General features: G+C 52.1%; 2 pseudogenes; both read right to left on the bottom strand.

Moving 5' to 3' along the window:
• Positions 1-2,287: 2,287 nt before the first annotated feature.
• On the bottom strand, positions 2,288-5,690 carry LOC144108456 (uncharacterized; annotated as a pseudogene).
• A 15,160-nt stretch (positions 5,691-20,850) lies between these two features.
• Positions 20,851-21,573, bottom strand: LOC144108455 (sentrin-specific protease 1 pseudogene; annotated as a pseudogene).
• Positions 21,574-22,168: the final 595 nt, after the last annotated feature.

Raw genomic sequence — 22,168 nt, 5'->3', positions numbered from 1 at the left:
CACCGGGCACAAAATCCTCAACTGCACGCCAAAATTCAGGCGCTATAAACGGCTCGGTGCTCCCCGCCCACTGCCCAGTTACCCCCGGAACCGATACAAGTGCCGGCGGACCCGACACCCCATAGCTCTGACGTGCGTTTCACCGCCCTCAAAAATGCCCTCGCCGAGTTATCGACTGGGGGTGGTAAAAGTGTTTTATGAATAAAATAATAGTAAAAAGGAAGGAAAAGGTTTTTGCTAGCCCCAGCATCTGCCATCGATACTGAAGTACCTGAGCTGGGGCAGCGCAAATAAAGGATAACAGGCAGAATGGAGAAATGAAATGAAGGAGGTTGGGGGGACAGGAAGAGAGGATAGGGGAGAAGTAATAGAGACTTTTAGCTGAGCGTGTTTACGTTCCGCGCCGCTGGTAGTTCCCCAGCGGAGCACCAGCGGAATGTAGCGCGAGTAAAGAGTGATAGCGCAGCGTCTAAAACGCCCGAATGAGCGGAGCACGGAGCAGCGCGGAGTGCTGTGCAGCTCCACCTATAGGTAAAAAGCGGAGTTACGCTGAAACGAATATGAATCGCGCTTGAATTTTCTTTACTAAAGTTGTAAATAAAGGCATTTTTCGTGTTTATGATATATATTTAAACATTAGAGGTCGTTATTATTCAATTTAAAGTACGTCATCTTAGAAAAAAAAGCATTTGGCGCTGTGACGGTCAAGTCAAGGCGAAGCCCCAGGCCGCAAGCTGTTTTTTGGTGCGCTGTGTGTAAACCAGGGCGAGTTCGCGAGTTAGGACCGCATTTTGCCTCCGCCACAGCTATATGGTAAATTCTAGAGATGCCGAAGAGCATACTCCAAGACCCGCAGCTCTTGTCACAGCTAAAGTGGTCAGAGATAGAAGATCTGCTGTGTCTTGAAGTGTTTGGTGAAACGCGATGTGACCCACTCTCTGTGCGCGGGCTTCTGAACATTTACGATATCGACAGTGGTGTGTTCAAGACGCATTTCAGATTTGAGAAGCATGACTTGCATAGGCTGCAGAGGGCCTTATTAATACCTGAAGCTGTGGTAACTCCATAGAGGGTGGCAGTTCCCGGGGACGAGGCCCTGTGCATAACCCTGCGACGGCTTGCATATCCGATCCGGCTCTGCGATCTTGAAGACCTTTTTAGGCGACACAGCTAGACCCTATCGTCTGTGACCAACGCAGTTCTCGGGCACATTGAAACGCGGTTTTTTCATTTGTTAGACGACCTGAGCAACCATGCCTGGTTGAACCTGGACTCGCTGGAAACGTTCTCTCAGGTAAGCCGTAAATAGGATAAGAGTTTTCCGAGTCGATATTTCTCACATTTTCGTGCTTTTTTGAGGCAGTTTACAAAAAAGTAGCCCCGCTTAAAAACTGCGGGGCGTTCATAAACGGCAAGGCGCGGGCGACATGCAGACCATCAAGGAACCAAAAAGTTTATTTTAGTGGCCACAAACGCGTCCACGCCCTGAAATATCATTCAGTAATGTGCCCAAATGGGATTATCTGTCAGTTAGACGGATCGTATCCCGGAAGCAAACATGTTGCTGGTAAGTAACTGGCAAGCACAGCCGCCTCAACAAAGCGTTGCTTATCATTATTTCTTGACTATGCCTGGTGCTTAGAAACAGGCAAGGTTGAACGTAGTCTCATTATACAATTTATTTTCCTTCTTCCAGGTAACTTCGGAAACAGCAAAGCATATGCAAAGTTGGAAAAGCTTGTTCAGGGGCGCAACTACGTCATCTACGGGGACCCTGCCTACCCATTGCGGCCCCATCTGCTGAAGCCCTATGGCGGTGGTTCCTTGACCCCTGAGCAGCAAGCATTCAACAAAGCTATGAGCAGCGTGAGGCAGGCAGTGGAATGGGGCTTCGGTAAAATTGCGAGACTTTTTGCCTTTGTAGACTTCAAAAAAATCAGAAGCTTTACCTCCAGGATCTGCCCCGCATATACAAAAGCAAGTGCACTTCTCGCGAACTGCCATACCTGTTTGTACAGCGCCCGAATTTCTCAGTATTTTGGCCTTGCGGCACCACATCTAGAGGATTACCTTGCCCCTCGAGAGTGCTTCATAACACCACGCACTTGCGAAAACGAAGAGTTTATTTCATAACTGTGGAAATATAAATCAAGATGGCAATTATTTGGTTATGGATATCATTGATGTTGTGCATTTAGAATACTAGCCAGTTTTTTGTTTTGGTCATCGAACAGTTTTTGCAATTGCTCAAAGATTTTCTGCTGGTTTGCTTCCCGAGAGGATGATTCTAATTGAATTTTTTTTCTTCGAGCTCCAGCTTGCGTTCTTCTAAAGCAAGGCGGCGCTCCTCGTTTTCCACTTTCTTCCTCTCAATTGCCAGCTCCCTATTGCGGAGGTGAAATTCATTTGTCTACCTCATTGTGAGCAGCTGGAGCCCCATGCTTTGTAGTCCTCGAATTCCTGAAAAGGTAGACAAGCAAGGCAATTTCGGCCGTTAGTTCAAGCGAGTTCATGCACTGTGCGATTGCTGTGTAGTATTATGCCATAGGACAAGCATAGATCCTGTGATAAAGCATAACTACTCTCAAACCAGTTTCTTGTCATGCAGTTCGTATTCGACTGATTATGTGTTCCATGGTTTTGAAGCATGTATTTATGTGACACCTAGCTTTTAGGTTAGTGTTTTCGTGCCTAACGTACCCTGATAAACAAATTTTGTTCCGGTGCATTTATTCGATATTTCTATATCTATTCATGAAAGAGATGGGATTTGTTTCCAATTCAGTTAAGCATTCGTGTGATAAAGAAACATTTGGGTCATGAACTGCTGCGCCATGGCAAAATGTATTTTCATTTCTGCATTCTGTCTTCCTACTCAGGCAAGGTTCTTACTGTTCATATTTGTGGTTTATATGCATATGTTTTAAAAGTGACAGGAATGAGTCTCAATACATACTCATGGTTTCGTTATAGCCATGAGCAATAATTTGTACTGTAGGGTTAAACGAAGAGGGCTCTAGTTCGACTTCCGCAAATCAACGGACAAAGCTGCCCAAACGCTACGCATGTCAACATTTACCTGTGTACACTAATAATGCATTCCTAAACACCATTCCGCTCCGTGTGTACTGTACGTGGTAAATAAACATTCCTAAAGTACTTGCCTTTACCCATGGTCGGCAGAATCTGTTACCTAGTTGCAGGCTGGCGCTGATCGTTGTCGATTGATGATGGTGCGGAGGGAGGATGCTCTTAATGTGCTGACATGACTTGGCTCTGCTGCTGCTGGCCACCATCCATCCGGTCCCGCTCATTGTCAATGGTAGCTGCAGATGGTCCGAGCACAAGCTCCTCATCGTAAACGCTGAGAAACCGCTGGGCTGCTGGCGATCCTGTTTATAATGAATGAAAAAAGGAGGAGGCAAAATCATTCAAGCAGGGTTCCCAGATTAGGCTACTGTTCCTCCGAGTTGGCATTGAAATTTTACATTTGTCTATGCGGCTATTTTTGGAATACATTTTTTGCTGTGCCCATGTCAATAAAATTTGTTTTGTAATAAATATTCTGAATGTTTTCGTACACCCTTTCTCTACTTTGTGCCAGTGTTCGAAACCGTTTTCTCCGATGGAGCCCTGTTAGCGGATTGCAAACGATACTAAATTTTGTGTCGGCGTCGGGATATACTGGGCAAGTGTCCTGTGTGGGCGGCCCAACAGCCTGTAGACAAAAATGAAGGTAGAACATGCGTGCTTCTAAAGTGTGTGTATATCGTTTCCTAGAGCTTCTCTGTCATCAGGCAGTCAATGTGCTACCTCCAATCTGCCTTGGCTGCTATTCTAAGGCAAGAATGCATGTGTACGAAACGTTCAAGTGGATTACACATTCTCCAAAAGGGCAAGAGAAGGGGGCAATGTCCCTCATTATCATTTCGGACATACCCCAAGGTGACGGTGGCACATCTTGTTAGTGCCATCTTGTCGCACAGACACCTACCAGACTCAGTGCGACATGATGGATCAGCATTGCATCTGCCTTGCATTGAATCATGAATCATTGGGCTGCACTGAAAGCCCACTCTGAAGCAGTGAAAAGTAAAAAACGCTGCAAGGCAGCAAGAGTGCATATTAAGCGGTATGTACACTGATGAGCAAAATCTACTTTTTGTTCCACTTATCGGTAAATTTGAGTGAATGAACAAGCTCATTCAATGCGAGGCCCTGGCCACTGTCCGGCTAAAGGAGAAATTCATCTCTTTTGTGAAAAAGTTAGTGGCAAAAATTTCAATAGCTGCACCTACGCAGGACAACTGAGCGAAATGGGACCAGCACATGCATATTAAATTTCAGTTCATGGGAATTCTTTTCTTAACAGCCTCGAAACGTCTCTCAGCTTCTCTAACAAAGATTTTCTGCTGGATAGGCACCACAACTTTATTTTTGTGCGCACTAAAGATGTTACCCTAGCCTAAAGCTTTGGAGCAACCTGCGCCTTCCTGGATAAAAAACGCAAAGTACTCAGTGATTTTTATCTGGCACTCACTCAGTGCTTTTATAACTACAAATTCAATATATGCAATACAATCCGATGATTGCCAGCCATAAATGAAATTCGACGATCTGGCATAGCCTTCCCGGTTCAAAATGAATTCTGGGTAAGCTTGAAAAATGTATAAAATGTTCCCAATGATGTCTGAGCTGGCACTCTGTTGTCATTCACTTATGAAACGTCACTGTCGAACGAGTGTTAAGCTAGGTATCTGTCACAAAAACATCCTGACAAATAAAGTGCCTAACTAGATTTTATAAGCGCTCCTTGACGTGAAATTTGGCTTGGCCAGCAATGGAAGCTGCTACAAGGATTATAATCCGGCCATGAATATTTGTCCCGTTTCAGCTGTAACATTTCCTATGGGCCAAGCAGTTAGACTTCGAAATCAGCTCATGATGCCCCAGATCCTTCTATAACCTAATTTGTTTTGTCTGTTGTGCTAGAATTAGGCAACTCTGTATAGAAGTCGCACTAACGTATTCTTCACCTATCACTAGGTGTGATAAAAAGCTCAGCCCACTGGCATGCAACTGTCAGCTCCGCTATCATTTGATTCAGTCCGCAAAGAGTGGGCGCGCAGCAGCCTGTGATACACCTCTGTGCACAGTCATGCGGTGAACCCTCCCCCACTCCTCCCGAGAGGCTCAGAGAAAGAGAAAACAAGCTAGAACACAGACAACTACATGAAAACTCGAGTGCTTCATGTGTGCACACATGGGCTACTTGTAGGAAGCCCAGTACACGAGCTTACGGGCCGTGCATGTGGCTTTAGAGTTATCCGGTCAAAATAGAAAAGACAAGAAGGCGAACTTAGATGCAGGCATGACAAAAACTTACCGTCGTTCTCACCAGCTACGCAAATTTGCGAAGCTGGCTCGGCCGAATGGGCGCAGTCGCCAGCAAGTTCTTCCTCTAACTGGCTCGCACCTCGTCGTTCCTGAGCTGCCCTACTAGTCCTTGAGGCGTCATGAGCCGTTCCTGGCTTCTTCCAACGCACTGCGCAGCCTGCACTCCTTGGGGCAATCCTTGGCTCGTACTGCACAGCCCGCGCGTAGTCGGAGAGGTCCTGAAGAATATGCTCCTTTTCAGTGTACTGCTCTTCGGTCCCCGATCTGAATAGGCGAGAAAATGCACGTCACATAAACATGTGCGCCAGAGCTGCAGAGAGAACAAACAAAAGCACAATCACTTTTTGAGATTCTTCGAGCCTTGCCGCCTCCAGTAGCCGATGAGAAGATCTACGCGATCTTTTATTCCGCGAAGCGTTAGCTCTCGGCCTACCGCCCGGTTAACGCTCGCGAGGACGCTCACCCACTTGAGCTCGTCCCCGAATGGCCCTGTCGCGGCCACTTCCCGCAGAAGGCAAAGATCTTCTTGCGTGCTAAAACATTTAAGCGGCTTCTTTGCTTGCAGGCGTGCTTGCGCCGCGTCCGTGCTCGATGAAGCTGACGGAGCAACGTCCGCACCGGAGGCCGCCATGTTAGTGCTCGACTACGCTCGCTCGCTCGCACTCGCTGGGCGATCTCCGCTCGAAAAACGAGATGAGCGGGCGAGCGCGCAGCGCCGTGAACCCGCTGGCCGCCTGAGCGTTCTGCGCATGCGCACTGGCGCCCTCTCTCGTCCGCTCCTCTCCGCTGGCCGCTGGCCCGCTCTGCTAAAAGTCGCTAATATATACAAACTGGTGTCCAGTTTTGGTCAAATCCAAGACAACGTGCTCAAGACAGCTATGGCTACAGTTACGGCCGCCGCGACAGCCAACGCTAATGCATGCAGCCAACTTCTCTCTCACACCACCGCCACTTACCTCAAAGCGCGATTGAGGGCGTCCCTTATTATTATTATTATTATCAGTCCCTCCTTTATTCCTTCCCTTATGGCGTGGTTCAGGCGTCCGCCGATGTGTGGGATAGATACTGCGCCACTTCCTTTGCCACAAAACAAATTTTGGTCCACTGACCGACCCCCACGCCGCGGTGGCTCAATGGTTAGCGCGCTCGGCTACTGAGCCGGAGTAATCGGGTTCGAAACCGACAGCGGCGGCAGCGTTTCGATGGATGCTAAACGCAAAGGCGCCCGTGTGCTGTGCGATGTCAGATGTAGGATACATAAGTATCCCTCCTCGTCCCCCGTGCCAGCGGCGACCGTGACTTTCACGCGCGCGCGCTACCTGTAATGTGGACACAGCGCCCCTAAAGCTTTGCTCCTTCCACCAACACTGACGTGACGTCACGACGGACCGCTGCCTACTTCAGGAAAGTTGTTAACGATTACAAATTAGGACATAGGCTGGTACCCCCACCAGACCCAAAATTAAACAATAGAGAAGCTGTCGCGCGGAGGCGGCTACAAACCAATACATTTATTAACCCGGAATGGGCTTATCACGTAACATCAGAGCTGAGGTCGCATGATCGATGCCCACAATGTAGGGCATCGATGGGGCGAGAGGGACCCTCGACCGCATAATTTTGGAGTGCCCAAATTCTCCCAGGGTGGGCAAAAATATTGATAGTAGAGAAGCAGGGTAGACCCTGCTAAGAAGCCCGGAACCTGAGCTCCAGCGCAACACAATCTATTAGGTGGAAGAGGCCTCTACCAGTCAACGACTCCCAGCCAACCTCTAACCGCCGACGCGCAACTCCCCGTCTCACAGGCCTGCGCGGCGGCCGTGGTGGTGGTAGTGGTTTTATTAAAAATAATAGCAAAAAGGAAGGAAAAGATTTTTCTAGCCCCGGCATCTGCCATCGATACTGAAGCACCTGAGCTGTGGCAACGGAAATAAAGGATAGCAGGCAGAATGGAGAAATGAAATGAAAGAGGTGAGGGGACAGGAAGAGAGGATAGCGGGAGAAGTAATATGTACACACTATTTACACAATAAGAAATGTGTCCAGGTTGTGCTCGTGATTAGTTCAATTTAGAGGAATTAAATCACACATGCGCAGAGCACTGTGTTGGTTACAACTGGAGTGGGGTGTCCAGTTATTAATCGTTCAAGGTAGAACTCGCGGAGCGTTCGGTCACTGCGTGTAACTACCTGACGGAGAACAGACGGGACGTCAAGCCCGTGTGTTCGAGGAATGCAGAGAGGCTCACCAAAGTTCGCTCACGAGTGCGCGCACTGCCCTGCGGCCACAATAGCGTCTTGATGGAGTCTCGTAGAATGCTCTGCGCCCTATAGGCCGCGAGCATATCACGACGAGCATCGGCGAACGGAGCACAGTGAAGGAGCAGGTGTTTTAATGTTTCCACTGCACCGCATCCGTCACACACATCACTCGTCACGATTCCGTGACGCACCCGTCATTCGCCGAGCCACACGCAGCCAATGCGCGCCCAGAGGATCATTGCGCGTTGTGACCGTGTAAGTGCGCGACAGCCGGTGACACTGTCGATGCGCTCACCTCCCGCAATGCGTGGGTCGGGGCGCTACTTTCGGAGATGATCATGGATAGCCGCACGCACGTCCTCCAGCGCAAGGGGCAGATCGCTGGCAGGTAGTTGGCGTGCAGCGGTTGCGAGGTAGTCAGCTTCTTCGTTGCCGGCGATGCCGCAGTGACCGGGCACACACTGTGCACGCACGGCACATCCTCTCTGCGCGAGGCGCTCGATGCCCGAGCGAATTTCCCGCACTAGTGGGGTACCGCGGCCGTTAGATTGCAGGCGGCTGAGGGCGGCGCGGTAGTCGCACAGCAGAGCACTACTGGGCAGCGGAGGGCCGAGGGTGAGCAGCAGGTCCAGCCCTAGCCGGATCCCCATCAACTCCGCCGTGGTGGAGGAGCCCAGGAATGCTGCGTGTTGATGGCTGTGCAGTCGCATGGCGGGGATAGTGGCCGCCGCAGCGAGGGAGCAGCTGTCACGGGCCACTGAGCCGTCGGTGTACACGAGGAGATGGTCCTGGAGCTCCTCGTGTATGACGGCTCTGGCCAGCTGCTGCACGGCCCAGAGGGGTGTGCTCCGCTTTCCCGCAATGCCGACGATCTCTCGCTGTACCTCCGAAGCAGCAGGCCAGGGCGCGCAGGAGCCGTAGGGGGGTGGGCCTTGTGTCAATTGCTCATACTCGAGCAGCGCCTCACCCATTCGTGAGCGCGGGTGCGAGCGCATACGCTGCAGCAGCGAGCCGCCGTCCGGTGCGCGGTGAAGCCGGTCGATGTGATGCAGTGCCCTGCGCGCTGCTTGGAGCTCAAGGGGCCACGCTCCTGCCTCGGCCAACGTTGCGGCGCACTGCGAGTTTTTGGGCAGGCCTAGGCACACGCGCAGGGACTTGCGGTGCTGAAGCTCGAGTTTATTCCAGCACGGCTTGCGCACCGTGACGAGCGGCAGCGCATAGAGCACCGCCCCCAAAGCTGCGGCATTGTATAGACGCAGCGCGGCTTGCTGGGAAATGCCCTGGCCTCGAGCGGTGAGATTGTGAACGGCGGCGGTGATCCTCTTCATCTGCAGACAGGCCTTGGTCGCCGCGGGGCGGAAGGAAAGGCGCCAGTCGATGTCCAGGCCAAGGTACCGCACCGATTTACGCCAAGGAATCGGAGTCCCGACCAGTGACAGTGGCGCAAGGTGCGCACGCGAGCGCGAAACGCAGGCCATGGCCACCGATTTTTCCGCGCTCAGCGACAGACCAAGGCCGCGCAAGCTGGCGTCGATTGCAGTCAGGGCTCCCTGAAGGCACCCCTGCACGTGGAACGCCTCGCGCGGTGGTCCCCGGCACCAAAGAGCTATGTCGTCTGCATATGTGGACATGTACAGATGGTGTCGGCCGGTCGTGGGGAGGTAGGCCGGTACCACCGACATGGCCACATTAAACAGGAATGGTGATAGGACAGAGCACTACGGCACGCCCATGTTCACCGGGCGAGGCTTGTGGAGCTTACCCCCTACTCGTACGCGCATGGTGCGCCCGCTCAGGAAGCCATGAACGTATCGCAAAAGATGCCCGCTCACACCGGCCCCCTCAAGGACCGCGAGAATTGGTGCGCGGTGAACGTTGTCAAAAGCGCCTCATACGTCCAGTAGTAGCAGCAGCGTAACCTTGCCTGCCGCCCTGGCATGCTCCAGCGCTGTAACAACGTCCGGTATAGAATCAGCCGTGCACCGCATCCCACGGAAACCCTTCTGCCGCTCGTCAAACAAATCAGCCTCCGCAGCCCGCTCGTTCAGGCGCTGCAATGCCATATGCTCCATGAGCTTACCTCCCGCCGATGTTAATGCCACTGGACGGTATCCGCTCAGCTCCGTATAGTTGGGCGCCCTGTCTTTCGGATGGGACAAACGACCGCGGTTCGCCAATCCACTGGTAGCGCCCCGCGTTCCCACAACAGGTTGATCTGCTGCAGGAGGATCTGTCGTTGCTGCGCATTCAGATTTCGCAGCATCTGGTATGTCAGCCCTTCCAGTCCGGGCGCCGAGCGGCGGCGGCAGCGCTGCAGCTCATTGTTCAGTTCTGCCTTGGTGAACGGCGCATCACATGGACCTTCCGAGGCGACGTGCGAGGGACTGGCGTCGCTTCTGGGGCTCTCAGGAGCAGCTATGTTAGCTGCGTTTGCGGGACTGGGCGGCGCGAATCGATCGGCAAACCGCTCTGCCAATTCTACAAAGCTGAGCCCGCTGAAGATTGCGAGGGCGGCCAGCGGTTGACGGTTTTCCTGTGGTTCGGTGATGCGCCGGAGGGTGTCAAACAGCCTCCGCGAGCTGAAATCTTCCTCCATCCTTTGGCATAGTAAGCCCACTGCCGGGTGTATAGCTTGATGGCATGGCAGCGCGCTGCCGCTTCAAAGCGGTCGTAGACATTCCAGTCGGCGGCTCTGTCAGTCCGTCGCGCCCGTCGCTCTGCGCGATCTCTCTTCTCGCGCAGATTGAGCAGCTTCATATCAGGTGTGGGCTGCCCTGCCCTTACCTCTGCTCGTTGGGTATCTACGAGAGCGCTTCGGACTAGACTTGAAAAGAAATCTGCGCCAGTGGCCGCCGCCTCGTCGACCGCCGGCCTGAACGCACTCCAGTTGCTAATGGAGTAGGCACGTTTGGGGCGCGCCTCTAACGCAGTGGGATCGATTAGGATGGAGTAACGATCCGAGCCCAGAAATATCGTGATCGGCGCCATGTCGCCTCGATGCCTCTGGATGCGAAGGCAACGTCGATGCAGGAGCCAGTTGTTCCGCGTCGTCGAAAGGTGGGCTCGCCCGTGTTCAAGGGGGTCAGTCGCAGCTGCGTTGCTGCGTCGTGCAGGTCGTCTCCACGCGCGGAGTGGCGCGCACTGCCCCGCACGCTATGGTGGGCCTTAAAATCACCACAGATGATTTGGCGCGGGGCACAGCACGAAGACACAGCCCGAAAACACAGCGCGTTCCACGCGACAGCTGGACGCACATAAACACTGGCCACCGACGTGTCAACACAACCGACGCGCACTGTCACCACCACACACTCCTGGGCGTCAGAAATGGCCGCCGCCGAGCCAACAAGGGTGTGCTGGACGTCCTGCCGCACATATATCGCGCACCTTGATTTCCCGGGGCGATGAGATGTGTCACAACAGGGCACTGCGGCACAGGTGGGTTCCTCGCACGTGGTGGCTGAGTGGGTGGCCAATGTAGACAGGTAGCCGCATCTGGGGCTCCCCGTCATGTGAACGTACGTACGTATCCTGCAGCGCGATAACTTCCGGCGAATCCTGTGCGATGCGAACTGGCATTTCGGCGTACCGCGCTGTAAGTGACCGCACGTTGCAATGCAGGATGGATGGTATGCGCGAGGGAGTCCGGCGGCTAGCCATCATGCTGGCTTATCTGTGCGGGAGCACCCCCTACTTCTAAGCAAGCCCGGTGTACATCGGTGCCCACCGGGAAAGTGTGCGCTGAGGTCGCGCAACGCCAGCTTTAGGCACGCGATCTCCGCGTCCCGTGCGTCAGGGGGCTGACCATGGGAAGCGGCCGCAGGCTCGGGCCGCGCTGTACGGGACGCCGGGCAACCGGATGGCCGCCGCCGCTGCCAGTGCTGCCGTTACTTCGGTGGCTGCTGCTGCTGGGGTGCTCCGCTGACGGCGTGCGCATAAGAAAACGCGCGCGGCGTCTGCTGATGTTGCTGGGCTGGGGCCACTGTTTCAGCCTGGACGACGGCTCGGACAACCCGCTTGGACATCGGTGCCATGGATGTGGCCACTAAAGACGCCACGTGAAGCTCTCCCTGCCAGTGTGGGCACGATGGGTCAATGACTGCGTGCCGCCCCCCCCGCCCCCCCGAATTTAATGCAACGGGGCTTGCTCGCGCAGGTACCAGGCTCGTTCGGCTCGCCGCAGCGCGTGCATCGGGCAGGAGCACGACATATCTCAGTGGCATGTCCCAGGCTGGCGCACTTGGCACAGTGTAGCGGCCGGGAATGGCAGGGGCAGACCGCCAGCCTGCGCTTGAATATGGAGATGAACGCTGGTGGTGTCGGCGCCCCAAAACGGAGAGCGAATGTGCTGCCCTTCAGAGACGCCGATACAATCGGCATCATTGACTCCGCCCCCGCAAGCAGCTCCTCCGCCGTCCTGCGCCCGTCCACACAGAAGACCAGGCCGGAGCTTTGGTTCCGAGGAGGAGGCTCCTTGGCGAAGACCGGCACGCCGCGAATGACGGCAGTGGCTAGTAGGACCTGGAAAACATCGCTGCTCCCCGCGTCCACTGCCACCACAGTGCGCCCCTTGTTTCACCGGACGGCGAGGACGCCCGGACCGGTCTCCTCGGCCAACACCCAGCCCTGTTCCCTCGTGAAGGCGGTGCCCCGGTTCGCCAGCCGAAACAGCACCGTCCCCACCAGGCTGGACGAGAACTCCATGGCAGCCGCGGCTCGCTCCAGGGCAGCTCTCCGACGCCGCTGCCCCTTGGTAGTGATGGTTCGCCACGGGACCAGGCTGGTCCCAGCATCATCGTCGCCGCTGTCTGCGGCGCATTGCTGCGGCGCGCCGCGGAGTTGGGCGCGGTCGCTGCCAGCAGGCGAAGACCCAGCCGCAGCCTTATCTCGTGCGGCGGGATTTGGTGAGGTCGCACCCGGTTTTGTTCCGGACGCCGTCGCCCCAGCAGCATCAGTAGCAGGCCGGAAGAGGGCCCCATGGGGCCCGTGCTGGGCAGACCCTGCGGCTTAGAGTATGGAGGAAGAGGAAACAGTGACGGTGGGGGGCTTAGAGCTGCCCGCTTGGCCACCGCGATGTCCCTGTTGGTTTCCGCGCCCCTCTCCTCCTCGGACCCCGTTGAGCGTTGCCGTTTCCTGAGAACAGACTCGTCCATAAGGGTGCACATGCTCTCCTCGGCTGAGATGTCCGCGGTGAGCCCCCAGCAGCAGCATCAGGCGGAAAGGGCATCACAGCCGGTTCCCCGGGAGTAGCAATGGCGGAAGAAAGCGCGGGGGTGGCCAGATATGGTGGGGAGGGAGCCGCCATGGAGTCCTGCGCCTGGGGAATAAGCGCCATGGCCTCCCTCAGGGCTAGAACGCGTGGGTCCGCCGTCGACACGTCTAAGGTCCCGATGATGGACTCCAGGTTCTCCGAAGTGGTGGTGAGCGCCGCCGTCAGGCTCCTCACCGTGCCCACAGATCAGTGATCTCGGCCTGCATTCGCCGAATGGTGCAGGACGACCTTGCTCTGGATGGCGTTCGTCTCTGTGATCGGGAGCGTGAGCGGCCTGCCTTGCGTTGCTCATTGTCACCGCTGAACACAGGCCGTCGCTTGTTCATGGTGTCTGTGGCCTCCATGGGGAGACCCCGCAGCGCCGTGAAGCCTTAGGCCCAGTGCCCGAAGGAGCGGAGAGCTAAAAACACGTCCGCTCGCTTCGAGCGCCAGCGGAAGAAAAAAGAGTAGGTGCTGTAGAATGCCGATTTCCTGTGGATATACGAAGAAAGAAGAGAAACTGCCCAAAACATTTTCTGTTTTAAAGCGAAAGCCATTCTGGCCGCGAACTTGCGCATTTCGCCTTGACCGCGCTCTGAGGAAGCTCATCATGTCACAACGCGCGCCTCACATATCTCGGTGGACACCCGAACCGCGTATTCCTCTTTCCCTCCCTCCTTTATTCCTTCCTTTACGGTGCGGTTCGGTTTTCTACCGAGATGTATGTGACGGTTACTATGCTTGCTATCCTATATTTCCGCTGCCCCAGCTCAGGTGCTTCAGTATTGATGGCAGATGCCGGGGCTAGCAAAAATCTTTTCCTTCCTTTTTGCCATTCTTTTAATAAAAACCACTACCACCACCTACTAGGCTTTGCGTGCTCGCCGCGCCATCTGAAATGAAGTTACACTGCGCGGCTTGCTGCCGCCACCGTTTGGTATGACGTCACATCACGTTTCACGTCGTTTGCGATCGCCTCCTCTAGCTTCGCCAGCTGCGCCGCAAGTCTGATAACATGTCGGAGGATTTAAAAGGAGAAGTCGCGAGCTCCGCAACCACAATTATGTCGTCTTTAGTGCGACAACTTAGCTAGACAACCAGACTGACCTGAATTTGCAATCAAGGTTAACCAAGGCTAACCATGCTATGCCTTACCTTTCGCTACGCAAATCCTTGCATAGCCGAGCTAAGCCACTGCCAGTTTTTCTTTTGGAACTGGGGTTTAGGCTTGGCTGAAAAGGGAAGAAAAAGGGCTTTTGTGCCCGCCTCCTTCCTGTTCCTGCACAGCCGCTGCAGCATTGCCGAGAAAAGTAATTGAAGCAAACCACTATCACGGCGTCGGATATAGTGCACCCTAGAATAAACTACGCACTATACCTCGGGAAGAGATTATTCGTTGTGACAGAATTTTGGGGAACGAAAAGGCGCATTATTTTCCCCGTCTGACAGCATGCTTTATGGCATAAAATGGTAATTTACAAACAAGGATACACTCAATACCGAAGGAATCCGCCGCGGTGGCTCAGTGGTTAAGGCGCTCGTCTACTGATTCGGAGTGCTCGGGTTCTAACCCGACCGCGGCGGCTGTGTTTCGATGCGGGCAAAACGCAAAAAATTGGCTGTGGTTTAGCTGCGGTTAACCCTAGTTGAATTGTGAAAGCTTTGTTTCCACGACACGTCGTTTACACATCGTATCAATGCGACGCTCTCGAGAACTCAAACTGGTCTCGTCCGCAGTTCGAGATTAACCCGCCGCGCTGGCTCAGTGGATAGGGCACTCGGCTACTGATCCGGAGTTCGCGGGTTCGAACCCGACCGCGGCGGCGGCGTTTCTATGGAGGCAAAACGCTAAGGCGCCCGTGTGCTGTGCGATGTCAGAGCACGTTAAAGATCCCCAGGTGGTCAAAATTCTTCCGGAGCCCTCCACTACGGACCTATTTGTTCCTTTCCTCTTTCACTCCCTCCTTTATTCCTTCCCTTACGGCGCGATTCAGGTGTCCAAAGTTATGAGACAGATACCGTGCCATTTCCTTTCCCCAAAAACCAATTATTATTATTATTATTATTAAACTGAGCAGCACGCGATAATTGAGTGGTGATGGCGCTCGGCTGCTGTCCCGAAAGACTCGGTTTCGATCCCGGTCTTGGCGGTCAATTCCCGATGGAGAAGCAATTGTAAAGGCCTGTGTATATTGCGATATCAGTGCACGTTAATGTACTCCAGGTGGCCGAAATTTGCGGAGCCCTTCACTACGATGTCCCTCATAGCCTCAGTCGCTTTGAGACGTTTAACAATCAACAAACTATAAATCAACATAAGAACAAAATTTGCTGTCAATCCAATCTGTATACTTGAACAGGAGCACTTGCGGAGCGAATTGCACGAAAGGGAAAGATTTACAAGGCACTGCGACAAGTTACATACACCAGTATATGCCGGTTCCTTTCTTAGAAGACAAATAAATTCTGGAAAACTTGAAGCTTTAAGGCCTTCCATTTGCGTCACTTTGATATCACTAATTGGCGGGCGACTCGCACATGTTGATTGTGACCAGCTCATGAGGCAGGCAGAAAACTCTCTGCGCTTTAGTAGCCTTACTAAGGATACGGATCCCCGCTGCCCGATCAACGCCTCCGGGCACAGCATGCAGACCTCCTTTGAGGCTATGCTGCAGCTAATTCTCTACACTATGGTTGGAAACCTCGAAATACAGGGAACAAAATTAGTATGTGTGTGTCAGAAGCTTAAGGTTATTCAACAGCTTTGCAGCCAGCAACAGATATCGTTGCACAGTTTTTAGTACTAGTGCTTTTTCAATGAACAATAAAAAGGAAGGATGAGATTTTTTCTAGCCCCGGCATCTGCCATCGGTACAGAAGCAGGTTAGCTCGGACAGCGAAAACAATGGGTAGCAGGCAGAATGGAGAAATGGAATTAAGGAGGTGAAAGGACAGGGAGAGAGGATAGGGGAGAGGTAATATACTCAAACTTTTTACACAATAAGCAATGTTTCCAGGTAAAATGGGTTTTTTGAACTAGATGAGCGCTTTCTTCGGAACAGTTTCGTGAGCATTGAGCTGCATTGGAACACAGCTGAGGCAGCTATCCAGCTGTCTGGTTAACTAATACCAATAAGTAACTTTTAGCTAATAGTTTTCGGCTCCTTGTTGTGCTCAGAGGTTTGAAGCCTACCAAAAGCAAAATTCATATCAGTTTTTACATTTCACGAAAAAGCCCTTCTCGTCGCCGCTGCAACGACAACCATGCTGAAAGAAAGAGTGCTACCTGCACCTGTTGTAAAAAGCGCCACCGGCCTCGAGAACAAAAATATGGGTAGCTTAGGGGCGTATGTACAGGCGTAACTATCAGACCTTGAAGAGAAGAAGGGTGTTTAGAAAGAAAGAGCCACTGAGAAAAAAACTTGGGTTTAAGGAGCAGGAGGGGAAAGCTTTATTGCTTTCTGCAGTTCTGGGCCGTCTTTAAAGACGTTCTCTTTTTCGTTGCATCCCGTGTAAATCCCTCATCCCAGCTCATAGTCAGCACGACGAAAGCCGGGCGAGCACCTGCACGTAACAAGCGATGCACAACTCTCAATGAAAAGTATTCCGTGGTCCAGACTGGCTGTAACACCAAGATTAAAATAACAAACATAATCAACCTGAGAATGCGAGTGCGCATTTCAGGGGGCGCGAAGTAAATCAATCTTGTATGGCGCTAACTAACGTAAATTTCAATTTCGGCTGTCATGAACGGCATAAGCGATATTTCTCGCCGCGCATCTACCTTGCAGCAAGAAAAAGCCAGCACACAGCAAGCGAGGAGCGGCCTATCATCACAGGTTTCACACCGATTGCCTTTTGCGCGCATTAGAAGCAACATAATGCGGATGGTTTGCGGGCGGCGCGGCGGTGGAGGCAATTCTACCACCGGACGGCGCCGTGGGACGGCACTCGGCGTTGTACATGCACTGCATTGCAAATAACTAAGATATTTTCAAATGAAGCTTTACTCCGCTGACCACCACGTTACTTCTTTCGTAGAACGCAGGGGCCGTTGGTTTCCGTAACCGAGAACTGTGGCAAGCTGTGTGACAACGGCGGATCGTGGTTAGACTGCCAGTATAAAACAGATATAAAACAGTGCTGTAAATGGCTGTAGCGCGGCGTGGATGCGAACTAACTGTAAAAGGGAAAAAGTTTACAAGCGGTCAGAAAATGAAATGACCAAAAGAGAAATATTAACGGAATTACGTAATCTGTGTAGGCAGATTAAAGGTATGCTGCATACCGCAAGTTTCTCTCACAGAACAACCAAACTGGAGGAAACAAGCGGCACCGGGAGAACATTGCGCTGATCCTTCGTTCACCAAAGCATGGGATGGAACTTAGCAAGCGAACAAAGCCGGACGACCGGTCGACTTCCGCGGATGGCGTCACTTCCGCCAGTTCTTCCTTTTTGGCGAGCACCCCCCCCCCCCCGTTCCCCCATCCGCCCAGGTCTTCTGGAAGCCACGTGGCATTTCACCAGCCATTTTGGCGCATTGCACAGACTGAATAGAGAACAAAATTTAATTGCATGATTTATAAGGTCCTTCCTTCCCAATCAGCTTCCCTGAAGAGAACTAGAGAAGAGGACAGAAAAAATAGAGGGAAAGTGAATACCTCCAACGCACGGTGCAAGCCTTTCAAAACGTTTGTAAAAGTCGACAAATGATTCATAGAAAATTACTTTTTGTGAAAGGAAATGGCGCAGTATCTGTCTCACGTTTCGGCTGTCACCTGGACCACGCCTTATGGGAAGGGATAAGTAGGGACTAAGAGAAGAAATGAAGAAAGAGGTGTCGTAGTGGAGGACCCCAGAATAATTTCGACCGCATAGGGATATTTATCGTGCACAGATATCGCACAGCAAAAGCGCGCCTTTAAGGTTCGCCTCCATCAAAACGCGGCCGCCGCGGTCGGATTCCAACCGGGGTACTCCGGTACAGTACCCGAGTGCCCTCACCATTCAGCCACCGCGGCTGGTGCTGCTGAGTATCGGTCGGCTATTAATGCGAGATTTTTTCTTGTCCTTAGGAAGCAAAAGGATTAACGCATGCCACTGAGCAAGCGAGGAACGCGCACATGCTGACGTTCTGCGGCCGCCCTCAATGCACTCTTGCAGGCGCTTCATTGATTAGACAAGTTGTCGGACTAGTTGGTGGTGATCCATTTTTTTGTTGACAGCGCTTAAAAAACACGCACAGTGGACACAGAAGACGACTGTGACGTCGTCTTCTATGTCTTCTGCCCGTGTTGTTTAAGCGCTGTCAACAAAAGAAAGGCGATTCGTGCTCCCAGTACCAGGTGGCCATACGGTCTATGGTCATATTGAGCGCAACGGAGTGCATACTTCGCCGCACACTGTTCTTGCTCCTTCATGTTCAATGCGGCACTATACAACAAGCTATGCGTTTTGCTTCTGAAAGAGTACACAGCCAAAGCGCGCGAAGAAAGCGTGCGCTTACGGTGGCTGCTTTACGCAGCATAAGGCGCCTGCGCCTGTGAGTGCCTTTTATGATTAGTTGCTGATTGCTGTATCTCAGTGCCTTCGAGGGTATGCTTTCCACTATGCCGACAAAAACCTACCGCCGCGGTGGCTCAGTGGTTAAGGCGCTCGTCTACTGAGTCGGAGTGCCCGGGTTCGAACCAGACCGCAGCGGCGGCGTTTCGTAAGGAGGCTGAGGCGAACGCGACGGCGCCCTTCGCCCGTGTTCGAACCAGACCGCAGCGGCCGCGTTTCGTATGGAGGCTGAGGCGAACGCGACGGCGCCCTTGGGCTGTGCGATGTCAGTGCACGCTAAAGACCCCCAGGTGGTCGAAAGCATCCCGGAGCCTTTCACTACGGCACCTTTTTCTCTCTATCTTTAACTCTCACCTTCCCCCTCCCCTTACGAAACGGTTCCGATGTCCACTGGCATTTTTGAGAGAATTACGGCACCATTTTCTTCCCTCAAAAACCAAATTTGTTTGAGGCAGATACTGCGCCATTTTCTTTCCCCCAAGAAACCAATTATTATTTTTTTCTTTCATTCTTAACGAAAAAGGGCCGCATTTTATGCGCTTGTTTCTACAATTATTTCGCTTCCTATCCATCGCTTGGTCCTCCATCCATGCGGCAGTGAGCGAACTGAGCTGCGGAGGACGATTGAGATGATGAGGTTGATAATACCAAGTTTATATCAACCAGATAAGGAGGCCGCCTACTCCCCGTCCCCGGCACCCAGGCCTGGGTGACGGGGGCTGGGACCTCCGCGGTTTGAAGCAGGCAAAGAGGCGTTGATTGCTCGCGGCTACTTCCGCCAGGCGGATGGCTTTTTGCTGTGATTCAGGTACCTTGCTCCTCATGTTTCCTAAGCAGCACAATTGGCCCAACATTGGAACTGTATAGGCAAAGTTGGCCCTACAAAGGAGAGTGATGGGACCATCCTCTTGCAATACTGGGCCGATGACCTGTGCTGCTTGGGTTCTCTGTACAGTTTATATTTTCTTTAGCAGCGGATTTAAGTCGCGGCGTCACATGTCGCGACAGAAAGTGGCAGGCGTGTGAAAATGTGACGCTGGCAACAATCTTTTCAAGATATGAATCTTGGCGAATCCATGTCATCACCACCAGGGCCGCGCACTTACCTTTTTTCACAATTTAAGAGAGTTCCTTAAAGCTCAAGTCTACACTTATGGCGAGACAGTTACCGCACCTCGTCTTTCTCCATCACCTCCTCCTTACAGTATAGAAATAGGGAAAACGCTTCGCAAATAGAAATACGGTCCCACCAAATCAATACGTCGAAAACATATAAACTATGTGGTTGATTCCTATGCGAAATAAATGTAATGAACCAATGCCACAAATGTCTCTAGGGCTTAAACTTCTTAAAAGAGCGCTAAACAGTTTAAATCGGGCTGTAGAGAAATATTTGAAAAAAAGCTGGCCAGCTCATCTTGATTGCACATACTCGCATATGCAAAAGATGGAATCTCCGCTGGATTTGCACTGACAGGCGACAGGAAAATTGTAAAAAGTTAATTATGAAAACTGTAAAGTTAAATCTTATTGGAAAACAAGTAAGCTACGGAATCAAATATTATCAGACAATAGCAAGCAACCGAACCTCAACGACCGAAGAGGTTTGTACACATTAGAATAAAGGCAAACTCCGAGGGGTGACCAAGAATTCTATAACCAAACTGGAGCTTTACTTGGGTGTCAATTGGTACGTATCGCGAAGAATACAATAACCAATTTTTCACACAAAAACAGATCTCACAATCATTCACAATAAATATGCATAAGCACTGTCAACACACAAAACGTTGAAAAACGTAGAACTGAACTCTGATCAGCGTGGTCGCAAATCAATGAAGAAATTATTACAAATTAGCAAGAGGCATATAAAAATCTGAACATAATCTTCGAGCAGACGATGATAAAATATTTACAAGATTGTGAACCGGGTATCTTCGACGGCAATAGAAAAAGTTTCGCGTAGTGTGCGCTATCAGAGGAAGTTGAACACCAGGCGGCCGAAATTATGTCTGAGACCTCCGCTGCATCGTCTTCGCCCTCACCAGTTCCGTCTCTTCCAATAACATTTCTACCATCACGCAATGCACACTCAGCAATCGACATGAAAAAGCAAAAGCAATCGACACTATCGACATAAAAAAGCAAAAAGGACGAACGCTAGTAAACCGGGAAGTAGCTACTCACGCACTGCAATATACAGAATGAATAACTAGGGGCAGTAGATATGAAAAAAAAATCAAGAATGGCGCAAACCTCAATAACAGCAATTACACCAAATCACATAAAAACCGCACTTAAGCTACATAAGTACAATCGAACTGAAAATATATTCTGGGTGCACGGACGCTTGAACCGAGGCATGTTGTAAGTAGGCTTCACCATGAGAGGAGCCGGCGGTGTAAAATCTCGTACACAATACGGCCGCGGAAGTACGGCATGTGCTTCTCCTTGAACAAAATCGGTGCATCCCGGGTGAGACACTCAGCGTACTGACACAGGAAGACGCCGCAGTCGAAGGTGTCCTTCTGGAGTGGCACATTGGATGGGTAAAAATACCAGCCGCTCCAGTCCAGGTCGCAGTCACGCCAGTGGCTCACCTTTTCCAGGTAGTCCGCCAAATCATCGATGATGTTGGCATGCTCATCGCGCGGACCCAGGCTGTCATAGATGACCATCTCGGGCGTGCAGAAATCCACCACGGCGAGACACCAGTGGGACGGGTCCTCGGAGTGCACGGGCACCAGTAGAATGTCGTAAGCGAAGAGGTCTTCGCCTTGCGTCCAGCGTTTCACGCCGTCAGGTCCACAGCTATGCAGCTTGGTGAAGAAAAAAGTACTGAACGCGTACACAGCCGGACCGCCTTGCCGCTTGGAGCGTTGCGCAATCATGGCCAGGTAAAAGTTCACGATATTGTCATTAAGTCCCTTGCCTTCTCCTAGCGTGGCTATGTCATGTCGAGTGACAGCCATAGAGAAGGCCTCGACCAGAACCTGTTCCGGTGGGCCCGGCTTCAGCGCTTCAGACACTTCTTCCTGCATGGCAGAAGTGAGTCGGCTACTATAGCTGACGTCTCCCTCGAGGTCGGCTGCGACGGTCATCGCCGCCATGTTTTCACTTCAGGTTTGCACAGGGGCGCTCAGGAGACTGGATCACTCTTCAAACAATCTGTTCTTGTCGACAGGTTGAAGCATCCCAAACATAAACCAAAACCATCCCTGACATAAACCAAAACTGCTAATCGCTTTGAATGGTCATCGTTCGTCTTACCTCGGAAGTGCAGACGGGCTGTGGCTTTCGGAACACCTCGTCGGTGCTCAAACGGACTATATCACTCTTCAAACAATGCGTCCTGAACGGCAGTTTGAGGCGTCCCTCTGCAAGTGACATTAGACACAGAGCAGTCAGGGAACGTCAAGGGGCTAGCGGCTGACTTAAACCAAAACTGCTGCTCGCTTTGAACGGTCAGCGTTCGTCTTACCTCGGAGGAGAAGACGCGCTGTGGCTTTTCGAACACCTCTCTGATAGCCAAACAGAATGGATCACTCTTCAAACAATCTCTCCTGATCGAGAGCTTGAAGCGTCCTTCTGCAACTGTCAGGAGACCAAGATCAGTCAGCGAACGTCACGAAGCTAGCGGCTGACTTAAACCAAAACTGCTGCTCGCTTTGAACGGTCAGCGTTCGTCTTACCTCG

Source organism: Amblyomma americanum, chromosome 10, assembly GCF_052857255.1.
Source record: "Amblyomma americanum isolate KBUSLIRL-KWMA chromosome 10, ASM5285725v1, whole genome shotgun sequence".
Lineage (NCBI taxonomy): Eukaryota > Metazoa > Arthropoda > Arachnida > Ixodida > Ixodidae > Amblyomma > Amblyomma americanum.
This window is presented reverse-complemented; position numbering and strand designations above follow the sequence as displayed.